Source organism: Streptopelia decaocto (assembly GCF_964273445.1).
Source record: "Streptopelia decaocto genome assembly, chromosome: 3".
Taxonomy (NCBI): domain Eukaryota; kingdom Metazoa; phylum Chordata; class Aves; order Columbiformes; family Columbidae; genus Streptopelia; species Streptopelia decaocto.
Window position 1 is genome coordinate 20,661,546 of NC_138656.1, and position 23,971 is coordinate 20,685,516.

Here is a 23,971-nt window from a genome sequence, read left to right on the forward strand (position 1 = left end):
AATGTTCCAGTTACTAACTATCATGGCCACCTTCCACTATTGCAACTGTATGAAACTGAATTTCCCTTCCTTTTTCATTTCCGATTTTACTTTGCACGTGTAGTAGACATGGTGTGTAGGTAGTGTAAGGGTTCTTCCATTCACCCTCATGCCTCCAGCGAGATTTCAGTTAGTGAGAAACTCTAACCAGACAACAATACCTGCTCATATTGCTTGTTTCATAGAGGAAGAGCAGCATTTTCCTCAGCAAGAAGGGGATAATTTATTAAAATAAGAAATCATGCATTATTTAAAATCACAGAAATTAGTAGAAAATAGGAGCATCTTTTTGGACCTGAAACTGCTTTAAGAGCATTCTTGTAATATGGATGTGGTATGGAAAAACAACATGAATGAGGTTTCTTTTATGGTCTCTTAAGGATTTATAGATCAAATACAGTTGCTTGACAAGTAGGCAAATAGGTTTTATTGTTTGTAATCAACAAACATTAAAATGCAGTGTGATCAACAACACTGTGGCTACTGAGGGCTGAATAAGAATAAATAGAGAGTTGGGTTTTTTTAGGCCCAACAGCCCTTAGATTAACTGTTTTGGTGCCTTTCTGCCACGCATTTGCTCAGTGTAAATGATTGCCATGTAACAAAGGTTTTCTGGGCTGATGCGTGATGATTGTAGTCTGGCAATGGTAATCTGTCATCTGTTTGCTTTCAGCCCCCCACATTTTACTCTGTCAGGGAAGAACATCTGGATCCCTTTATAGTGACCCAATGAGTCTGCAGCTGCTGTGCTTGTACATACAAAGGTGATGAACTTGGAAGTCTTCATTTTTCTAATGAATTCTGGCTGGCTCTGAAGTTCTTCCTGTATACAGGGTATTTCTAAGAGATGGCCCCAATTTCAAGTCACAATCCACTTCAAATTGGGTCCATCTTTTTGAAACACCCTGTATGAGAGAAGACAGACATGTTGGGTATATGTGTGTGTACATATGCCTGTAGAGATATCTTTTTCTCTGCATATAGTATATACACAAGATGTGACTATTTTGTTTTCATTGCACCTCAGACATATATAATATGAACAGATCAGATACCTGACTCCATGGCAATATCCTTTTAAAGAATAGCCCATCTTTTTTCCTCATGAATGGTCTATCAAAGGCAGAATCCTCCTCATACTGTAATATCTATATGTTCCAATGGCTTTTGAAGCAGTTCTGCCCAAGTGCTACCTTCATTATTGTGTGAGTAGTCACTAGTGAGTAAGAGAATGCAAGCCATCAACCATTGTTATCCTTTTCTTTCATTAGCAAAGATTTGCCGCTTCTGTGCACCTCAAGTCACCACCAGTTCTTCTACTTCAGCTTGCCAGAATGAGCAAATGACTGTCTGGGCTGTTGGCACTGATATTGCTGTCGAGCCACCTGGATGGCTGTTGTTTCTCCATGGAACATACAAGCTGCCAGAAGACAAGTTATCTTCTCTACAACACCCTTTGTAGTCCTCTGCAGGCTTAAAATATGTTCCAGGGTGTTACTTGGTTGATGTGGCAGCAACACACCACTGCGGCTACAGGGAAAAATTAATAAAAGGAAGTATAAGTAACAGCTGAAATGAGGAAAAAAAAGGTGATGTCTTTCACCAGTCTTTAGAGAGCAATGGTATTGGGGAAGATCCTGCCAGTGGAGGTTTTTTCTGTTTGCAGTTGTGAGATAGTAGCGTCATTCACAGTCACTTTAACTACTATAGTTGGTCTTTAAAAAATAAAGAAGTTTTGCTCAGTGATTCAGCTGTGGGAATTGGTGCTTTTTCTTATACAGCATGGCCAAAATCTCCCTTGATGAGTCTTTAAACCCCTATCATAATGCTGCTATCTAGTAAGAGACTGGAGCTCTCAGTCAGCGTGAACTACATTGGAATTTCTGGGGAAGTATGAAAGCCAGCAACCCTAATTCTTTGCCTCAGGCACCAATAAGTTGTGGTTTTGCAACAAAGGTGAAAAACAAGTAATCTGAGCTTTCTTGAGCTTCCTCAGATGTGTATTTAGCTAGCAAACTAGGAAGTAATGCATGTTGTATGACTCTTCTACGGCCAGCATACAAAATGATGGTAGACGAGTAGTGCCATGAGGGCTGGAGTGCAGCATCCTGTAGGTTGAACAGCACCAGCCAAGCCCAGAGCCACTTGTTTCCTCTTCAGGAGCTGTTGGAACACTGGGCTACCAGGTTTCTCCATCAGTAAATTAAGTCTTCCTGAAACTCACCATCCCTGAGCCCTTATATCATCTCTTAGAAGAAGAGGGAATAGCAGACACAAACTGCACAGTTTAGCACTGGCTCACTGTTTCAGACTTTTCTCTATTTATTTATTTATTTTAAAGCAAGGGGGGGAGGAGGGACACTGGGAGAGGAAGTTGAGATGAAGAATTCTCCTTCAGGCTGTTGGAGAGCTGCAACATTTTCATCTCTTATTTAGGTTCAAAAACTGCTCTTGCCTCTGCTCTGTGGGTCCATGGTTGGTGTCATAGAGAAAGAGAGCTGCAAACACATCTGGGAGGGCCTCTGCTATAGGGTTTTGCTGTCTGACCACGTGTGCACTCCTACATTTTTCTGGTCCTTGGCTTTCTGGTTGTTTTAAATAGCTCTGAAGTATCAGATGATATAGTAATGTTGAAGCTGATACTTAGTTCTTCAGGGAAGTGATGCCGAGCCATCCCTGGAGTATTTTTACTGCGGGAAAACTCTAGTTTAGGAAAATGTCATAGCAGGCTATCAGTTCTGGCACGAAACTGCTAGCAGGTGGATTTCATGATGGGAAGTGTTAAGTGGGTTTCGCTGGCTCACTGGTGCAGCTGACTTGTTCTCTCACTTACATAAAAGAGAAGTGGGACCTGCCCTCAGGCTAGAGTGAGAATTTGGTTTTTGCGCGTGGTGGAGAACATGTAACAGGAACAACAAAGCCTGAAGTGAAGCCTCAGGCTGAGGTTTTACACAATATTTCTAGAGAAGCTAGGACAATGTTATTTTAGCTTTCTAGGCCCGATCCTTAGCCAGTATGACTGATTTCAGTGCAGCTGTTACAGAAATCCTAAGAAAAGGAGTGGAAGGAACTCTGAAATGCCATGTCCTGCCACAATCTGGGATCAGCTTTTTAAGACAATCCTTGAAAAACAATTGTGTTACCTTATTTTGAATTCTGATACAACCTCTTGCAATGCTGCATTGGCTTTGGCTTCAGAGGATTTTTTTCTCTCTCCATGAAGCTTTAGAACCTGGAGTGACCTGGACAGGGAAAACAGCTTTCCTGTGAAATCATCTTTCTGGTGATTCTTTACTTTCAGATATCTTTCATCCTGGCTCCTTTCATTTTTGGGGGGAATTAGGTGTTGGTTTTGGTTTTTTTCTGCTTTCTCCAACTGGAACAATGTTAATACATGTGGAATTAAGGGAGAGAGTTTGTGTGCAAACAGGGTTTTGCCACCTTTTACTGGAGGATCTTGCAAAAGTTGTGAGATTTTTGAGTGGGGAAAAAAATGAATAACAGCCTTGACTTGGGAAGGAAAGCAATTCAGCTCTGGATCCATTTTGGAGAAACTCTTGGCTAGGCTGTAGTATACTGACTCCAGTCTTTCTGTTCAGAATAAAGAAGAGAAAATCACATCCAGAACCACAGATCTTATCTACAGCTGTGCCTTTAAAACACATACGTTTGCACACACACATAGAGGAAACAAAAAGAAAAAGGAAATGTTAGATTATTGTGTTTAATTGGGCAGAAGTGCTTTACTATTTGTCTTTTTCTCTGTTTCCATAGGCATCCCTGTAAATTATAAAGCAGGGATTTTCACAGAGCTATAATTTAATCTGACCTTCTAGTGAAGGAACATTAAAGTGATATTGCATTTCAAATGGTGGGGGCTCCTGACTACCTGTCCTGCTCTTCTTCCACAGACTAGGGCCTTCTTTGGGCTGTTCTATAAACAACTGATCATTTTGGATGTAAATATCAAATACTTTAAGCAACATAATGAAATTATCATGCTTCATCTTATACGTGACACGTACGTAGCTCTTCACATATTTGAAAGCAAAGCTATTAATTAGTTCTCACAGCTCTACCTGTGAAAGATGATCACTTTGCTGTTGAAAAGAGCATACTGAATTAAATCAACCATGAGACCAAGCAAGGGCACTTTTCCTACAGCCTTTTGAAAATATAAATTTCTATTTTTTGAGGGAATTTGAGGTCCACAGAGGTCAAAAAGGCCCATAGGTACTGAAGTCCCATTCACCTTCTATTGTAGGTTCCAAGTCCACACTGGAGGTCTCTACACAACTGTGCTTTGCCAGAGTTCTGATTTCACACCAACTTATTTTTGAAATTATCTCTAGCAGAATAATTTGATGCATAAGTAGATGAGCAACTCAGTTTATAATAAAAATTCTTCCTGAGTCTTTGCTTGGGCCTTATGCACCATACATGTAATTACATCTTTGGGATTGCTTTTAAATTTTCTTTCTTTTAACTTGTTCACAATAATCTAGTGAGGGAAAAGTGAGAATTAAATTGCTAGTCCTAAAACATCAGTAAGGATGAATACATGAAGCACATTATAGGGACAAACTGTAGCTCAGTCTTTCTGGATGAATTAAAGGATGGCTGAGGAGAAGGTGCAAGAACCATCCATTGCCTTGCTTCTCTTGCAAAGTATTAGTAGTTATTCCACCCTCTGGTGCTCTCTGCCTGTGCAGACTGCTCCAGGGTGTGCAGCAAGAGCCTCAGATTCACAGGTGGTTGCAAGAAGAATGGTGTCTTACACCCCTGGCAAGTGAAATGGTGTGAGTTGAGGAAAGGAAGAACTACCACTGTGGTTTTACAGTTCTGGCCTGCGTTTCCATAGCAAATGTGAACATATGGGATGAAGCTCACACCACACTCGGGCCAGTAATTCCAGCCTGCTGGATGAAATCCTGTGCTTGGGCATAGCAGCTTTGCCCCTTTGCTCACTCACTTTAGCTTCAGCACTGTGAGTTCATTGAGCTCATTGGAATTACTCTTGATTTATGACAGTACTCCAGGAAAAAAGCTACAAGGCACACATGGGATAAATTCTGATCTGATCTTGAATGTGGAGGTGCTGCTTCCCTGCCACTGCCACACTGTTTAGATGCAAAATGAGCACAAAGGTGCTGATGAAAGGTTTTTCTCTAGCTCTGGGCAGTGGTGGTGGTCACTGTGCCTCTGCAAGCCCCTGCAGTGGAGCAATTAGTGCATTAGGGCTATGAAGATAATTAGGGGTCTGGAGCATCTTTCTTATGAGGGAAGACTGAGCTGTTCAGCCTAAAGAAGAAAAGGCTGAGAGGAGATCTCATCAACACTTATAAACACCTCAAGGGTGGGTGTCAAGAGGATGGGACTAGGTTCTTTTCAGTAGTGCCCAACAACTGCATGAGGGGCAACGGGCACAGACTGAAACACAAGAGGTTCCATCTGAATATGATGAGCAACTTCTCTACTCTGAGGGTGCCAGAGCCCTGGAACAGGCTGCCCAGAGCGGCTGTGGCGTCTCCTTCTCTGGAGACATTCAAAACCCACCTGGACACATTCCTGTGCGATCTGCTCTGGGTGAACCTGCTTTAGCAGGTGGGTTGGACTGGACGATCTCCAGAGATCCCTTTCAACCCCAACTATTCTGTGATTCTGTGTGATTCTGTAATTGCACTGGAAAGGGGACTTCAAATGGCATAACTCAGAGGAGTTTTGTTCAACAAGTAGAGGGTATGTCAGACCCACATCTTCTAAAAATCCTCAGAAGTGTGAGGAGCCGAAGGGCAGAGAACCTTAAACTGGTTCCTCTGCTACAGCTGGGGAAGTGTCATCAGTGTCCTGCTGGGAGGTTTCTTGATATCTGGCCCTGCTGGCAGGATGGCAGGGCTGGGGGAAGCAGGTGGTAGCTGCATAAAGAGTGGGGAAAATGAGTCACATTTTTATGCAGATAAGTGCAATGTGATCAATGTGTTTACCTTAACAGTCATTTAATATCTCTTAGGGTTGATTTCAAAAGCAGATTAATCTTTTTTTTCCATTAAGGCAATACATTCAGCTTAATCAGGTGGCAGAAAGAGGATGCAGGTTCATTCCATTCACTCACCTTTAAAAACATGTGAATGATGTGTGTAAGAATTGACAGGTGATGCATCTTTCCTGTTCTTCGCTGCGTTAACTTACTCATTTATGTTTTTTGGCTGGAGCTGGGCTGAACAAGCTAGGTGAACCAGGAAAGATGACAGGTAGAGCTCTGTCAACGTGCAGGTGTTTTGCCTTTCCTACAAAACCATGACCTCACTGCAAAGGAGACTTCAGAGTGAATAAAGTGCTCTTCCCTCAGCATATCCATGGGTTAATCCTTTTGACAGGTTAATCCTTTTGTGTGCACATGCAGATTATGCAGCTGAGGAATGGGAATAAGCACAGGATTACCTCAAAATTAGGGAAGAAACATTTCCTGCCTATCCATAGCGATGATTATGATGGAAGTTGCACTGTCTTCAGGAAATGGAGGCTAAATGGTGGTTCCTATCTTCTGTAGAAACAGTATTTGCATTGGAGTGACACGTGCTCAAATTTATTTGATTATTTTCCCATTTAAAGACAAATATTTTCTAGTAGCTTTTTCCCTAAATAAAACACATTCATAGAGCAATACAGTTCCTTTAAAACTCATTTATTTGGGCTTAATTATGATTTTGTCCTTGAGAAGTATGTGGCTGGAGTAGTGCATTGCGTAACCAAGTAACTCAAAGTACTGACTGAAAAAGTCACAATGCCAAAATGCCCAAAGCATTCACCAGTTGGACCAAATAAGATAAAAGCTCTGTCTCTGTTTTGGTTGCTTGTTGCTGTACCATATACAAAGGCGAACCTCCGCAACCCTTTTCCCAAGTGTTTTTTTGGAGCAGGGAAAGCTGAAGGGGATTTGTGCCAGGGGGATAGGTTTCTGGCCAGCTTCAGCCCCCAGCAAGGTACCTGTACCCAGAACTGCTGGCACCGCGTCTCCCACCTGGGAGCCTGGCAGCCAATGAACAATCATCACCTGCTGTCAGTGAACCTCCAAGGTGACTTTGACCTAGAAAGATAAAAATACCTTGGTAACAATAACAGAGCTTTTGTGAGATGACAGACTGTGCCGTGAGCAAGAGCTGGTCCTGCTGGGGACCTGGATCAGGAGCCATGTAGGGTCTATGGTGCCACAGAAAAAAGATACATGAGGCATGTGGTGGCTCCATATCCAGTGTGGCTGTGTGACCCTGCTCAAGCTCTTCTCCTTGCCTGTGCCCCTTTCCCAAAACTAATGTATGAAGATAAAAATAGTGCTTGGACAAGATCTGGCTAAGGCCAAATGCCTCTTTGTGAAGGTCCCTCTTCATTACTAAGAAATGTTCTGTGGAACACGATGCTGATACAAATAGCCTGCCTGTCAGATCTTCTCATCAAGTTGCAGGTTGTGGTTGTCTAGAAAAAGTTGGAAGGAGATAATGTTGAACCCTGAAAAGCAAATCTGATTTCTCATCAGTCAATTAGTACCTATCAGAAGGATGGGCAATACTGACGGCCCAGCCCTCCAAGGCATTTTGTTCTCAGGAGGTCACTCCAAGTGGCTAATAGGTGACCCAGGGCTTACCTTCACAGTTATAATGGCATCTCTGCCACTGTTGGTATAGGAGACAAGTGTGCCACCTTCCCCAGATGTCTTTGAAGACCTGGTAGAAAAAAATGGCTTCTACTTAGCTACAGCACAGATGTTCCTAAAGCATTTCCTTTTTGATTGCATGGAGGTACCCTTACAGTAGAAAATCAATTCTGTCAGTGACTGCCGAGAATGCACAAGCACAAGTGAATGGGAGGTCTCCACTGAAGACATCATCTTTGATCTTTGGGCTAGGTCTTCATAATTGTGTATAAAAAGCACAGTGGAAAAATCACTATTAGGTTCAGGAGCATCTTAACATCTAAGTGTTTTTAAAGACCCAGTAAAACCTTTATATATCCTCAGACACCTTGATGTATCTGCAGCGTTTTAGTAATCAAATGTTTTCCTTCCTGTCAGTACCTTTTCCTGTACCTCCTCTCTAGTGCAGCAGACAGAGCCAACAAGAGGCATATCTCTCAGATGTTGCCTAACAGATATGTTGAAGGTGAAGGATGTGAGCATCTCTTAGCCTGGATGTGGTTTCTTTAGGCTGAGGCCTTGGTGTGGTTAGTGAGAGCGGTCTCAGCTGAAGGCAAGGACACTCTGTGCACCCACTGCCTTTGGCTTCTGCCCTCATGCAGCGGTGGTGTGTGAGGTAGAGCCATCCTACACACAAAGCCTGTAGAATAATGTGCAGAAGGAGCAGGAAGTGTCTTCATATGCAAAGAACAAACAGGTCTTCTACCCAAAAGGTGTGTTTCAGAAGAGGTAGAACAGCAAATCAAGTGAAGAACGAAGTAGGCTTTCCTTCTACCAAGGCTATGGTCAGCTTGGAGTTGGATCAGGTAGAGAAACTGCAGGTGTGCCTCATCCATTGTACACATCAGTTTCTGGAAGAGTCATCTTCCAGCCAACTTCCCTTGCAAAACCCAGAAAATTTTATCTTCCTTTATCACACCCTTCAATCCATGTATCTTTCTGTAGGAGCGAGATAAGGACTCAGCAAAACCAGTCGATTCAATGTGAATCACGCTAAGCCATTTATTACAGAAACAAGTCTCTTATATACGTAACTATATTCTAATCACGCGTCCACGCTCCAAGCACGGATTCGCTAAATGAGTATCGTGGGCTGTCCGTGCACTGGAGTCTCACTGATGATATGTCCGATGATTCACGCCACGCCAGGACCCCAGTGATTGTGGAACGCCCCTCTTTCTCACAGCAGATTCAGCTTCTCGAAGCGGCCTTGAGATTCCTTTGAGCCTGACTAATTCAGCAACAGATCTTTATCTATCAAAACCCCTCCACATCTTTCTATCCTGTTTTTTTGTTTGTTTTCCCTTTTGCTTCTTTTAGCCTCAAATTTCCCTATCCTTTCTCTCTCTTAAGCTTTTGAAATAATACGTTGAAATCAGGCTTAAGGGAGAGTATTCTCTACCAGTTCTTCTCCTTGCCTTTTTAGTAACTTCTGAGTCAATGCCAAGTATCAACAAGATTTGATAAAAAGATGCATGTCACAAATGTGTTTCTCAAAATACAGTAAGTTTTGTGAGAAACAGAAGCTGAAGAAAAGCTAATGGCCATTTTTCTTGCAGCAGACAGTTGGACAGTCAACCCCCAAACTGCAAATCCTTTGAAGCTTTGACCTGTATCGTATCATTTGCTAAGGACTGAGGAATATGTGCAAGTTTTTAATTTTTATTTTATTTTTTTTTCTTTCCCAGAGAGCTATATGATGAAGGACATGAACAGTAGAAAACTGGACATCTGCTCTGCTTTTTCTTTTGGTGATCTCTTTTACTTCTCCAAATAAGATTTTCATATGCTTTCAGCTCTGAATTGAGGTTGCCAGAAAGTTTTGCTGTACTGCTGGTGGTGTAGGTGATGACTGCAAAAGGAACAACAGGAGCTGGGCTGAGCTGTGCACTCTTTTCTTTTGGAACTTGTGGATCTTAAGTGTTTCTTGGAAGTGTTAGGAAGTCAAATAGTGCAGAATCATTATGTAATACACTTTGAAAAGGTCATGTGTCATTTTATGATGTTTTCAAAAACATATACATTGTTGTAAATAAAAGGAAGGGGAACTTTGGAATAAAACCCATTTCGAACTCAAAATTGTGTGTTTCACTAAAGAAATAGAATAGTCAGATGTTTCAAGGAAAATATGAAAGCATATTTTTCCAGTAAATAATTCAGAAAAACCAATTTAAGTTTATTCAGAATTGCTAAACTTGCTTTTATTCTTTCCTCCAAAAGAAATCCATAGAAAAATAATTTCCTCTAAGCTCTTATTGTAAAAAAAAAAAAAAAAATTTAGTTACATATGAACCTGCTACTCATTTGCCTAATGGTGCTCTTTAGATAGGGCCATATTTTCTAGTTGATGGGTTAATCATAAGACTAGAAGCCAAGAGTTCACAAGTGCTGCTAGCCATTTTCTGACATTAATCTTTGTGTGGAGCTGGGCTGGTCACATGCATGAAGTCACTCACAAACCCCCTAAGGGTCCATCTAGATTTATTCAGCAGGATGTAGATTCCCACTGGTGGGTGTGGGACTTACATTTTTGCTCTTAGATGGTGATGTTAACTGATTTTAAATAACACTTGTGAACTTTTGGGAATACTGCTCTCATAGTCAAGAGATTTTGGGTTTTGCTACCAAGTGGGGATACACTCCCTTTCCCACTCTGCCCAGATTTCCTCTGTGGTTTTAAGAGGTCACTCAAGCTTTCAGAGCTTCAGACAACTCAGACACACTTCGTTGCATTGATTTTTGAGGACTGTCTAAAGCATTTCTTGTATGGTGCTCATAGCACACCATCAATTTCTCCATTTCTTTGTCAGAGCTGTGTTTGAGCTGTGCCGAGAAGCTGGTTGCACAGGAGTTTCTTTTGTACGAACTGTAAATCTGTGATTCCCCTAGTTCCTTAGGTAAACACATACTGAGTACTGCAGGTTGCTCTTTCTGCTCTTCCAGTCTCAGCTCTTGCCCTGACCTGCCAGAAGAGGAGACAACTCCTGAAGCAGAGCTCTGCAAGTGGGAGGTTGTGGCATCTATTTCCAAAGACGCATTGCAAGAAGCACAGCACAATGTTGGAGCAAACAGTATGTTTGCAGCTGGCAAAGCTCACTGAAATACAGCATGAGATCATGGACTTCACCCTTTTTAGGATAAACCCATGGTCACTCCTAAACCAGTCAAAGTGGTGAGTCCCAAACTTACAGTCTTATTATAGCTTTGAAACAACACAATGTAATCCAGATGACTGATGTACATCAGATGTTGCTAGTAAGGCTAGATCATACCCAGCTCACAGTCTGAGTATTTTTCCATCAGGATTTATTGATGAAATGTTGTGAGTAATGAAAGAAGAATCCTCATGTCAAAGGGAGACAGGGAAAAGGTGATTTTCCAGGTGTAGCTGGTTGAGACTGGGGATATTGAAGGAAGCTCCTCAGCCCAAGAAATGGAAAAGCTCTTTTCACAAGCCACTGGGGAGGACTGGGCACCTTCTTACATGTAGGTGGATGTATTGGAAACCTTCCCTTGAAGCTCAGGCAATTTGAAAGAGACAATGCATATTCAAAGAGATGAGATCCAGTCACAGCTGGAAACACTATGTAGTCAAGGTGTCTGCACATAATTGGAGGGATTTCAGACAGACCTGTAAAATAGTGTAAAGCTCTAGGGGATGTGCCTTAAAGCAGGGAAGCAGGATTTTCAATCTACTAGACTTCTCTAAGAAAAGGATGAAATATCAATTTTTGATGTTTTTTGTTTTTCTAGACAACATATCTGATTTTTGAGGGCTTTTATAATTTAACAAGAAAAAAAGGAGGCCATCCAATGAGTGAATATTGAAATTAAAAGCAAACAAGAAAAGAAACACAACCTTTAACACCAGGCAGCTCTGGAATACTTTCAGAAGAGAGATCAGCTGGATGGACACCCTTGATGGGGAAACTGCAATCCTGAAAGACCTGTGGGTCTTAACAGGCTTAGCGCTGGTCATTCATGTAGTAAGGAAGCAGTTAGGAAGGAAGATGTGAAATCATACGGCCTGAGTTGTTAAAAGGGTCAGAGTGAATAGCTGTAGCAGTTGTCTTTGGCATCAACTATACACAGAAGTACTTCTTCATGAATATTTTACATTCCCTCTTGACTAAGCTCTCCACATCTCTACAGGCACATCACCATTGTCGGTATTGACCTCTGGTGCTCAGCAGGAGTTTATTCCAGGACCTATTTCTCTTGCTGAGTTAAGAAGTGTTGATTCATCATCTTGCTGCAAAAGTTACTAATAACAAATGCTTTCCAGGAACCAGCCCTGATAAAACAGCCATAGACATGTAGCTCAGATCCAGTTAAAATGATAAGGCACACAGTTCAGCTCCAATTTAATTATTTCTCATTTTATGTAAATGAGATTTCTTATTGCAGTGAAACAAATTATTATTTTCTCATGACAGTTCCTCACCTGCATGCTTTACTCCTTATTCTGCCCTTAGTTTAATCTAAAAACAAACCAAAAGATTCCTCAAAATTCAGAGGCTGAATAGAAGAACAGATTTTTCATTAGTATTCTGGAAACAGTGCATTCCTTTGTGATCTGGTTGTGCTTAAACCACATATAACCCTCCCTGATTAAGGCTGTGTGTTTGACAAAAGAGATTAAGCATAACATCTGCCACATATACAACCCTGGAGGCAAACACCCCAGCCTTCGGGGAAATTTTCACCCAAAATTCTGCATTTGGTTGAATTTGCAGCTAGCTGAGGATCTTGCTGCTTAAGCAGCCTCTGATGTTTACTTTTGGGATTAAAAAGATAGATTTCTTCCATCTACTGCCTACCTACCTCCTACTATGAATAATGCTCGGTCAATTTGGGTGTAACATAGTGACCACAAAAACAAGTGGAAGCTGCAGAAGTTATTCATGCCTGTTTTTCTCTGGCACTCAAGCACAATTAATTTATATTTGCAAAACCCTGGTGAGTTGGAGGTGTCAGAACAGCTTCCTACAGATAGAGAGCTGGAGCATGCCAAAAGTGTAAGAATTTCTGCAAGGCACAACTAATGTCTATGGTCAGGAATTAAATTCAGTTCTCCCGCATCTTAATCCAGTGCCTAAGCCACAAATCTATTCCCTCCTTCATGTAGATTCCACTTGTTCAGGATGAAAAGCTGTTTGGCCTGATGTCCCCTGAGCTGGCTATCAGAACAGAGAAGATATTTCTTTACCAGCCATGCGCATGAAGTCCTGTGAATTTGGCACAGCCTGTGTTGCTTTGAGAGAAAGATAATGGAAGAAATTGTTTGCAGTCAGTGAAAAAAATACTGTCCCTTCCACATACCTGAGTGAGAATACCACTGGGAAAGATAAAATCATTCTGGGGTTTACCTGCCTATCCAGTCCTTGAAAAAATGGGAAATTTTTACTGATGCTAAATTTGTCAAAGTCAGCAAGATGCTGTATTTATCATCAGTGACACCCTTCTCCTCCTATTGGGAAGCAGAGATGTATAAATAGTCAACTGTCTCTTCAAGCCGCACTGACCAGCATAATAACTGTGAAAATTAAAATGCTTTAAAAATACACAGTTAGAGCGCGTACTTTCACACAGAAAGAATGAATCAGCATTTCCCTTCCTGGGCTTTCATTCTGCAGTAATTCTTCACACGTCCTCACACTGAGCCATGAATGCTCAAGTTCATCTTGGAGCAGTTTTACAACCGACAGGAATGGCTTGACAAAGCACTAATGCCAGCTTAAATGCCAGTCCCCACTGCCTGTGTTTGTTGCTGGATTCCTTGCTGGGTTAGGAACACAGAAACAAATGTTCTCTCTTGTAGTCAACAGCATGAGGGCTTCCAGCTTTGAGCAGGACTCCTTTATTGGGGAAAGCTTGTGGGAAGAAGAAGGTGTGGCAAAGTATCTTCAAGGTGGGTTGTTACCCAATTCACCAGTGCCTCTCTGAGAGGCTTCTCCTTGATCTCCTTCCTCAGCTATGGTCACTGCAGCCACCTCTGACTCATGAGCACACTGACCCTGAAGTCAAGAGATGTCTTGATGGTTCATAAAATCACAGCTCTCTCTTGGATTTATAAAAAAGAATTGAGGTTTTCAACAGGGCGGGGAAGGTGTTTAGGAGCTAGCAGAAGATGCTTGTGAGGGTTCGTCTCTCGTGCTCCTGGATCCCTAGAAATAATCCCATGGCTCATGGCAGCCAGGAAGGGACAGCATGGACAGAAGTCCCCCGAGGTCAGCTGGTTGGAGCCGGCGCAGCCAGAGCCACAGCGGCAGATCTTGAGGTACAGGGGGTTTCGGGAGGTTCCTTTGTCGGGGAACCCCATGAGATGGGCGTGACCCGGCAGCTATTGTGAGAGCTGCCGACGTGGCGTGGCCGTTGCCACGGTAACGGCGATAACACCCCCGCCCCTCGCCTTCAAAAAGCCTCAGGTCGGGCACCGAGTGTCACTGCCCACCAGGCGCTGCGAGGTGAGACCCGCGTGTGAAGCTGTGAGTACCACCCACACTGTGCTGCAGCAACCAGTGTGGTAGCCCATGCAGCAGGGTACAGAGGTTGTGTCCCTCCTTGCTCGGTAGACCATCTCACCTATTGGCAGTTTACCAGACTGCAGCTGACCATGGTCTCCACCAGACAGAGAGCTTGCCCCAAAAGACTGTGGTGACCCAGACAGGCCCTGCCCTGATCTGTGGCTGTTCAGGTCTCTGGCTGCAGGGAGTGCCAGAGCCTGCTGCTGCCGGGGAGGGAGGCAGCATTCCACCTGCGTGAGGTGTGAGCAGGTGCAAGATCTGCTCAGCATGGTGGTGGAACTTAAGGAGGAGGCTGAGAGACTGAGGATCATCAGGGAGTGTGAGAAGGAGATCGACTGGTGGAGTAACTCCCTGGTGTGCCAGCCAGAAAGGCCCCAGGGAGATAACCCCACCAAAGGTGATGGACCCTCTGTCTCAGGGGAGGCCTGAGACAGCCCCTGCCCTGTCGCTGTTGGGCAGAGGTAGGGGACTGAAAAGACAAGGAGGGTTGGAAGCAAGTCCCAGTTTGGTGTCACGGGCAGCCCCCCTCCCTACCTGCCTTGCTTCCCCATGTACACCTCTGTAATAGGTTTGAGGCCCTGGATCTTGAAGAAGAGGTAGGTGAAGATGTGGTGCAAGGCCCGTCTGTGAGGTCACATAGGAAGAGGCGGTTGACTCCACACATCAAGACTGCCTCCAATAAGAAAGAAAAAAGAGAAATTGTAGTAGGCGATTCCCTTCTGAGAGGAATGGAGGACCCAATATGCAGAGCTGACCCTCATCATGGGGAAGTATGCAGTCTACCTGGAGCCCGGATCAGGGATATCAGGGTATCAGGCTAACAGGAACAGAGTTGCAAGCAGAATTGTAACCCTGAACTTCAGCAGGGCAAACTTTGGCCTTTTCAAGCAATTGCTATGGGAAATCCCATGGGCAAGGCTGCTTGAAGGTAAAGGGGCCCAAGATAGTTGGTTAGTATTTGGGGACTGCTTCTACCAGGCACAAGATCAGAGCATCCTGACATGTACGAAGTCAAGGAAGGGAGCCAGGAGACCTGCATGGTTGAACAGGGAACTGCTGGGCAAGCTCAAGTGGAAGAGGAGAGTTTACAGATCATGGAAGGAAGGGCTGGTCACTTGGGAAGAATATAAGGCTGTTGTCAGAGGATGTAGGGAGGCAACTAGGAAAGCTAAGGCCTCCTTAGAATTAAACCTGTCAAAAGGGGTCAAGGACAACAGAAAGAGCTTTTTCAAATACATGGCAGATAAAACTAACACCAGAGGCAATGTAGGCCTGCTGATGAATGACGTGGGTGCCCTGGTAACAGAAGATACAGAGAAGGCAGAGTTACTGAATGCCTTCTTTGTCTCTGTCTACTCTGTTGGAGGCTGTCCTGAGGAGCCCCGTACCACTGAGGCCCCAGAGGAAGGCAGGACAATGGAGGAGTTTGCCTCGGTTGATGAGGACTGGGTTAAGGACCAATTAAGCAATCTGGACATCCATAAATCCATGGGTCCAGATGGGATGCACCTGTGGGTGCTGAGGGAGCTGGCTGAGGTCATTGCTGGACCACTCTCCATCATCTTTGCCAAGTCTTGGGAAATGGGAGAGGTGCCTGGAGGAAAGCAAATGGCACTCCAGTCTTCAAAAAGGGCAAGAAGGAGGACCCGGGTAATTATAGACCAGTCAGCCTCACCTCCATCCCTGGGAAACTGAGGGAATGACTTATCCTTGGTGCCATCTCAAGGCATATCAAGGATAAGAGGGTCATTGGGAGAAGTCAACATGGCTTCACCAAGGGGAAGTCGTGCTTAACCAACCTCATAGCCTTTTATGAGGACATAATGCGGTGGATAGATAATGGCAGAGTGGTGGATGTGGTCTATCTTGATTTCAGTAAAGCATTTGACACAGTCTCCCACAGCATCCTTACAGCTAAACTGAGGAAGTGTGGTCTGGATGATCAGGTAGTGAGATGGACTGTGAACTGGCTGAAGGAAAGAAGCCAGAGAGTCGTGGGCAGTGGAGTGGAGTCTAGTTGGAGGCCTGTATCTAGTGGAGTGCCTCAAGGGTCAGTACTGGGGCTGGTATTATTCAATATATTCCTCAATTATTTATTTGGATGAGGGAATAGACTGCACTGTCAGCAAGTTTGCTGATGACACCAAGCTGGGAGTAGTGGATGACACACCAGAAGGCTGTGCTGCCATCCAGAGACCTGGACAGGCTGGAGAGTTGGGTGGGGAAAAAATTAATGAGATATAACAAGGGCAAGTGTAGAGTCTTGCATCTGGGCAGGAACAACCCCAGGTTCCAGTATAAGTTGGGGAATGACCTTTTAGAGAGCAGCGTAGGGGAAAGGGACCTTAGGGTCCTGGTGAACAACAGGATGACCATGAGCCAGCACTGTGCCCTTGTGGCCAGGAAGGCCAATGGCATCCTGGGGTGTATTAGAAGTGGGGTAGTTAGTAGGTCGAGAGAGGTTCTCCTTTCCCTCTACTCTGCCCTGGTGAGACCACATCTGGAATATTGTGTCCAGTTCTGGGCCCCTCAGTTCAAGAAGGACAGGGAACTGCTGGAGAGAGTCCAGCACAGAGCCACAAAGATAATTAAGGGAGTGGAGCACCTCCCTTATGAAGAAAGGCTGAGGGAGCTGGGTCTCTTTAGCTTGGAGAAGAGGAGACTGAGGGGTGACCTCATTCATGTTTATAAATATATAAAGGATGAGTGTCAGGAAGATGGAGCCAGGCTCTTCTCGGTGACAACCAGTGATAGGACAAGGGCAGTGGGTACAAACTGGAACACAAGAGGTTCCACTTACATGTGAGAAGAAACTTCTTCTCAGTGGGGGTGCCAGAGCACTAGAACAGGCTGCCCTGGGGGGCTGTGGAGTCTCTTACTCTGGAGACATTCAAAACCCACTTGGACGCCTTCCTGTGTAACCTCATCTAGAAGTTCCTGCTCTGGCGCGGGATTGGACTGGATGATCTTTTGAGGTCTCTTCCAATCCTAACATTCTGTGGTTCTGTGAGAATTGAGCCAGAAATGCTCTGATGGCACATGGTCCCTGAGGACCGCAGGCATCTGTGTGATCCCAGCCTGATCATGGGACAGCTGCTCATTTTTTGCTTTAAAAACTGCATCTTGCCCACTGAAGAATTGCCAGGTAAACAGAAATAGCTCCAGTGAATGGAGACTGTTGAGAGGTCTTCTGAGAAAGCAAGGTGGGGATGTGGCTTTTGAACAGCAAAACAGACTATGTATTCTCCAGTTACCACATATGGTTTACGTTTCTTGGAATCCATCCTCATTTGAGGGCTTTTCCTCTTTTACCTACTCAGCTTTGTGCTGCTATTTTCTTCCTCCATCGTTTCTTAGCCCTGGTCATCTGACATGTTTGTTTGGGACAGTCCTGCTAAAGCCTCAGCGCCCTCATTGCATGTGTGATACAGACCATTTTTTCCACTGCTTACCCTGGTAAAGCTTTTATTTCAGACACCATATTATTTCTATTTATTGGAACAGGCTGCCCAGGGAAGTGGTGGAGTCATCATCCCTGGAGATGTTTAAAAGGTGTTTAGACAAAGTTCTTAGGGACATGGTTTAGTGCTAGAGTTAGGTTATGGTTGGTCTTGATGATCCTGAGGAGGCTTTTCCAGCTGAAATGATTCTATGATTTTATTTCCTTTCACTAGACCACACGCACGCTGCAGCCACGGAACGTAACCCCGTGGTGCCAGGTCCCTGTGCCAAAATGGTTGCAGGAAAATCTATGCGAGATGGGTGGGTGCAAAGGGATGGGTTGTGTTTGGTGGCAGGCTGCTTGCCAGTGAGGTCCTTGCTCATGCCATGGCTGCAGAGAGTGTAAATGCAAGGGCTGGAGATGGGGAGTGGGAGATGTGGGTGACAGTGTTCCCCAGACAGAGAGGGAGGTGTGTGAGGAAGCAGACACCTGTTGCCAGGCTTCAGGGTGGGGAGCCCTGGTGACTGTGGCCAGAGCAAAGGCAGAATGCAGCCTAATGGAAGGAAAAGGGAAACATGGAGCTGCAGTTACACCAGCTGCTAATCTAGCCATCGGAAGTCTTTTTTAAATACTTCTGCATAATTTGCATTTGTATCCTTTGCATTCTATAAAAAAAGCCTCATTTGCATATAGAGAGGAGACACTTCTTATACACAATTGTCTGCTTGGTGTATGATCTGCAAAGCCAATATAATGTTTTTCTGCTTCTGTGAGCTTTTCTTAACAAATACAGAAAGAAAAATAGAAAAAAAATGAAGTTTGGGGAAAATGCCATATCTATTATGAGTATTATTGTTCTGGTTGTTGTTTAGTTTTGAACATAAGATAACTTAGGCCAAAACTTACTGTTTCAAAAGCATCAACAACAGTGATTGCTCTTGTTTCCTGCAGTTTGAGTTTATTATCTTTCATTCTTTCTTTGGAAGTAAAATTAAACAGTTTATTTTTGCTCCTGCAGAACTGTGAGTTTGCAAAAGTGTAGATGACTTGCTATCTAAACTTGGTTCAAATAAACACAGTCTAGCTTTTTTCTATGCCTGAAAACGCACTTGCTGATATGCTCGAGAAAAATGCGCCTAAGCTCCAAATGACAAAATGAGGAAAACTATGTGCATGTTATTTCTTCAATTGTATCCCAGTGTCTTCTTTATCTGTAGGATTTGCAAGCAAATTGACTTTCAGTTCTTCCCTTTCTGACATCTTTTCTGTAGCTGACGAGAGATTTGCAAGCAAATAGACATTCTTCAAAATTTAAAGCAGATTTGCCGTTTCACAGTTTGTATCTCTTTTGCATAAATACAGGTTTTTCTGTGGGGCTTACAGGAGGCACTATCTGACAGTCCCACTGGCCAATGTCCTAAAGGTTTTGTTTGTTTCCTGTTGATTCAAAAGCATCTCCAGTTTTCCCACCCTGCCTCCCATCTCTCTTCCTCCCCAGAAGCCTCTCTTGCCTCATTTTGTATGCGTTTATGATATCTTTATCATATAAACAGACTTTTTAAAGCGGACTGAAGAGTATTTAAATCAAATTGTTTTTCCCATGGGAGTCATTGCACTGTTATCATAAGGGCTGTTGTCACAGTTAAGTTTACCAGATACTTTGCAGTGGGAAACCCTACATTCATTTGCTTGTAGTCTGCCAGATTTCAGCAGTTCAGGATAAAATCTTTCCTGCCAGAAATCTGCATTTTAACTTCATGTCACTCCTTCATTCTATTTATCATTTTCAGTGAAGGAGATATGAGCTTTTGCAAAACATAAGATGTAATTAAAAGCTGTATAATAATGAATTTGCATGAAGGAGCAAAATAAAGTTCAAATGAGCAATTTAATCCTAGCATCTCCTACTGTTATAGAACTTGCCTTTGAAGCTCAGATTTTGGGGAGTTTTTCTGAATACCATTTATATTAGATTGACTTAAATTGCAAGGGTATAGCAATTTTCCTTTTTATTAGGATTTAGGCTCAGATCACTAGCTCGTTATATACCCAACACTGGATAGTTGTGATTGCAGACAACTCCTACTTCAGCATCACTGTTAAGGGGAGAATTTTTCTTGTCCTCTGCAGTCCCCAGGCAGTGACATTGGAGGGCAGCAACCAGAGGCCTATAGAATAAAATCATCTGGAGACAAGGTGTATGGCTCCTGCCGGGGGAGAACTCACCTCTTCCTTTACTCTGAGAGCCCCGCTGCTTCTCACTGTGACATTACATCCATCCTGTGGTGGATCCGTATCGTGTCTGACAGCATGGGGAGGTGTACAGATAACGCAGAGTCAGTATTGCATGTGCATCTACTCTCAGTGGGGGTTCAGTCTCACACCACACACTGCAGAACCGCCGATGCCCATCAAGGGGAAATTATGAGATTTATAAGCCAACGAGAGGGCGCTGTCACTTTGAAGTCATGCAGCTGTGGCTGGAGTGGGAAAATGAAGCATTCCCCATGGAAAGCTCTGAAGTCAGTAGGAAAGGTGAGGGAAAACACTCCTGCTTGAAAATTTTCACGAGGGGGTCTCATTTTGGGACAAAATGCAGTTCTTTTCTTCTTCTGACTTCATCCTTTTAGACAGCTGCTGTCTTTGCCTCAGTGCTGTGGACCCTCACTAGATGTACTGTGATGGTTTTTTCTTGTAAGAGAGGAGACAGAGGTATCCAAACAAGTCAGATCTGCCATGTTATGTGCAGGTGGATCCTGCCTGCCCATGCCATGACAATATCACCCTACCCCAGCACAGCACCTGAGCATCACTGTTGCTGCCTGGCCCTGCCTGGCCCAGCCTCAGGCAGCTTAGAGATTGCAGGGCAGCCACTCGGAGAAGCAGAAGAGGTGCAAGAGAGATGGAAAAACCCAATTCTGTGCAAAGTACATCCGTTGCTGCAATGGGTCTGGCAAGAAAAAAATACCAAGAATTGGTACCAGTTCCTGTACAAGCCAGTCTTGAGAACCTGAACTGAAAGTTATCAAGAGAAGTGAGTTTGACCTGTCACTCTGACTTGAGCATAGAACAGCTCTTCTGGGTTGTTTTGCTGGAGTGCAACAGCAGATACAGAAATCTGACACTGCAAAACCATTGTATGTATTGATAAACGTGCACGGGATCTTTATGGACAACAGAATAAATGATCACACAAGTACCAGCCATGGGCAATTTTAGCCAGACCACAGCTGACTGCTGGCCTTCCCCAGGCAGCCTGGCACAGGGCCAATCTCTCCTCATCTGATGGTCGGAGTATATTAGGCAGCACCAAGTGTGGGTTATTCAGACTTTAATTAAAGACCTCAATGCTGTCTTACTGCTCTCTCTTTGCTCTTTTCTGGTGCTTGGGTTATCCTGTCCTTCCTTGTTGAGCCATCGGTCCTGCAGCATGCAAAAAAACTTCTTCATACAGTAAGCAGCATCTTGCCTCACATTTGTGGTAACTTGAAATGGAAGAAATTAGTGTGTAAATTTCCCATTTGAGAGGAAAAAAAAAAAAAAAGTATGTGGTTTTGCAAATATTATTCTATGTCTTTGAAAAGTTTCTTGTCCAGCCCTGCTAGAGTTGTAGGCTCCTGGCACTTAGGTTACCTGTTGTAGATTTTAGTAAGGAAATAGGTACCTTGATACTTTTTGTGTTTGGAAAGTTGGTAAAATTAGACTCCAGAGCTACTTAAATGTGTTTATGGAGTATCACTCATTGTCTTAAAGACTGAGCAATCTTTTTGTTTCCAAGGGTGTTTTCCTGTTAAACACTGTAGAAGAAAAATTGAGGGATTAATGTTTTTTTTTCCACGTTGTCGTTACTTACTGTATTTGTTGAAACTCCCCACTATCAGCAGAAGTTTGGTCTGTCCAGAGTGCAGTGCCTCCAGTATAGTGTGGTGATGCTCCTCCATCTCATTGGAAGTATCTTCCTCTGGACATGCCAAACTCAACCCAGCAGGAACATGCAAAAACAATGAAGAAGAAACACCTAGGAAGGCTCTGTGATAATTCCAGCTGTGATTATGACTGGGGGAGTAAATTGCACACTGGTTGCCTGTTTGTAACACAGTGGGTGTGAGTGGCAAAGTAGGATGACCTCTTCTGATGAGGAATGAGCCTTGCAGGCTAATAAAACAAATGCAGAAGGAAAAACAGATTACAGAAGGATGAAAGATAGCTCTGGAGCTACCTCTTCCTTTAACTTCTGTGTCCCTCATCTCTACAAAAGAGCTACAATGGAAGTAACACCCATGTAAGGTCTGAATTTGTCCCCAGGGTAGGTTAGGTTGGGGGTTATGTGTTCAGTGATGTGCCAGACTGCTCTCCACCACTGGCTTTGCCATGTGCAACAGTGGCAGCACATGACTGACAGTGCCCATATCAGCATGAGAACTCTGCTAATGGTGGGAGGAAATGGGTTTGATATAATTTGTTTGAAGAAAGACAGTTAATGTGCTGCCTGCTTTATTAGCTTCCTGTGAAACTCTTCTGCAAGAGCTGTCAGACAAGGTTTTCCACCAACGTGGTTTGGTAGGCTTTCAGAAAGTATCTCCTTTGAGAAACCAGATGTGAGGTTGGTGAGAAACAGCTGCAATTGGGAAGTATCATAACTGCTGAAAGAGGAAATGTGTGAAAGGATGGCTGTGCACTGAATACTTGGTTTGCTGAAAATAGTCAAGTCTGTTCTGGTTCCCTGCACACACTCTCTAGATCATTCTGTCTGTACAGGGTACCTTTGGGGACCCATAACAGAGTCCAAGTACCTGTCTGTGCTGGCCCTTTGCTATAGGATGAAATCAGGAAAACTTTAAACTGGGCCAGTAACCACACACATTGCTACACAACCCCCTTGTTGTGGTTCTCAGTCCTGCTGAGACAAAACCTTGTCCTTCTAATTGCTTCTCTAATGGGAGAAGTTGTCCCCAGGCACTGCTCTATGACAGAGTCATGCTTCTGGATGGAGATAATTTAAATACAAACATTTGTTTGCCATGTGCTCTGTTTAGACACAGTGCCACCCTGCCAATGCAGAACTTGACTCTGCAAAGTCAAGAAATTGTTTTTCTAAGGCAATTGCAGTGAGCATGGGAATAGCCCCTTTCATCACTCAGTGGTCCTTTAATTGCTGTTGTACCAGTGGAAGTCAGAAGATTGATCTGTACACAGGTTTTACTATAACACAGATTTACCTAATATGTAAAGGAGTTACTTAATATTTCTGGGATCAGCATATACAGATTTTTTTTGAGAAATGAAACTGGATGACAAAAATGGGCATGTAAGAAAATGTTCCAATTTTACCCTTAGGAGGAGGGATGAACAGAGCATATGTTTACATCTGGAGGTCAAACTACAAATACAGTAATTCTCCAGCTGAGAAATAGCTAACATTCATTCAGAGACCAAGAGAATAGCTTGTAAATCTGACCTTCAGAGTGACTTCACTACCCAACACTAAGCAAAAATGCAAAGACTGACATTAAGTGGGCATTAAAAAAATGCCATTCTTCTCAAGGGTGCTCTTCTGAGTGAGATGCACTAATATGGCCAACTGAGCAACTAAGCTAAATTAGGCAATTTCACTTCTATTCTGTAAGAGAAGGAAAGGGAGTAGGGAGAACAGAGGCCTTAAAAATAACACGCCACTGTAAACAACATGCAAAATGAATGCTACAGGTTTTATTATTATTTTAACTGCTCAATTCCTTTCCTTCATGAACAAAAGTGAAGAAAATACTTAATATGGACAGAATTCTCTTTCCCTGCCATTCACTCTTTGTACATAAAAGGAAACCAGTTCTCTGAAGTAGTTATATTTTTGACATTTGAGTAAGTAGCTAGAGATGCTAAGAAAAATACATGCAGGATTTTATGGTTAGCCTTTCCCCAATGTGGTGTGTGAGGAACAAGAGACAGGTTGAGCCAGCAAAGCAGGCAAAAAAAACAAAGACCCAAACCTGCATGTTGCTGTGAGTGTGATGTCTCTCTGCTGGAGGCAGCATCCCACCAGCACCCTGCGCTCGCAGCCGTGGGTCTGACGCATATTGTCCCCTGTATTTGGCACTGGTGAGGCCACACCTTGAATCCTGTGTTCAGTTTTCGGCCTTTCACTACAGGAAAGACACTAAGGTGCTGGAGAGAGTTCAGAGAAGGGCAATGATGCTGGTGAGGGGTCTGGAGCACAAGTCTGATGAGGAGCAGCTGAGGGAATTGGGGCTGTTCAGCCTGGAGAAAAGGAGGCTG